Below are 1189 nucleotides of genomic sequence, written 5' to 3'. Positions count from 1 at the left end.
TCAGTTTGTATTGGCCCCTAATATCATTTTTCTAAACCACTGGTTACATCCTGTATTGTAAAGGCTTTATTGTTCAATAATAATAACATACAAATTTCAATGATTTAATATTTGATGATCATTTAGATAATTTTCCCCAAATCATTCAATCAACTCTTTTTTTTTTTTCCCCTTTCTATGGGGGCCAATTTCATAACAATTCTCACCATATTTTAAAATTACTTATTTATTTTTAATTAGTAAATATATTATGTATATTCTTAACCGGTTGAGTTTTATTGGTTGATCGTTATTTTCAGTGGTAGGATTGCTATGTCCTTTTAAAGATGCAAAAGTTTAAATATAAATAATAATATTAAAAGTAAAAGATAATAATAAATCTATTTAAAAATGTTCATTCAAAATAAAATGATTATTTGTAATAAAGAAGTTAATGTACGGAGAGAATATATGTGCAAATTACCCACCCTTATAAAAACATGATTCTTACTTCAAAAGTAATTAAAAATAAATCTGCAATTTAAATATTTTGTAGATATATATATATAGAGTAGAGCTATTATACTCTTACGAGTATAGAGCATTTCGTACTCATAAGTCGTTTTCGATGATGAAGCTTCCGAATCAACGATCCACTCTGTCAAACATGATCTAAAATATTTAAAACTTCTAAACAATAATTTCGTAATTTTTCAAAATCACAATAAAATCCATCAAGTGGGCGTAAAATGAACGGTCAAAATCGAATGATGTCCTAAAAATAGATGATTGGATTTTTCAATTTAAAATCGGAGCTATTGATCTTTATCTAGTTAGATAGTGAATAAAATTTTCTATCAAAAATTAAACTGATTCTGATTCTTTTACACCATTAAATTAGCAACTATCCCATACCGGTAATTAAAAATTGTCAATTTTGAAATTTTTTCATCACAAGGTAAATGATGTCAAAAAATTATAAAATTTGATTTCTAGAAGTTTTAAATGCTCTAAATAATATTTAACGGTATATATCGTCGATTCGAAAACTCTATAATCGAAAACAACTTATGAGTACGAAGACAATCGTACTCATAAGAATATAATAGTCAGACTATATATATATATATATATATATATATATATATATATATATATATATATATATATATATATATAGCAGGGCTGCTGTGCTCTCAGGAGCACGGAG

This window comes from Ananas comosus, linkage group 20 (genome assembly GCF_001540865.1).
Source record: "Ananas comosus cultivar F153 linkage group 20, ASM154086v1, whole genome shotgun sequence".
Lineage (NCBI taxonomy): Eukaryota > Viridiplantae > Streptophyta > Magnoliopsida > Poales > Bromeliaceae > Ananas > Ananas comosus.
This window is presented reverse-complemented; position numbering follows the sequence as displayed.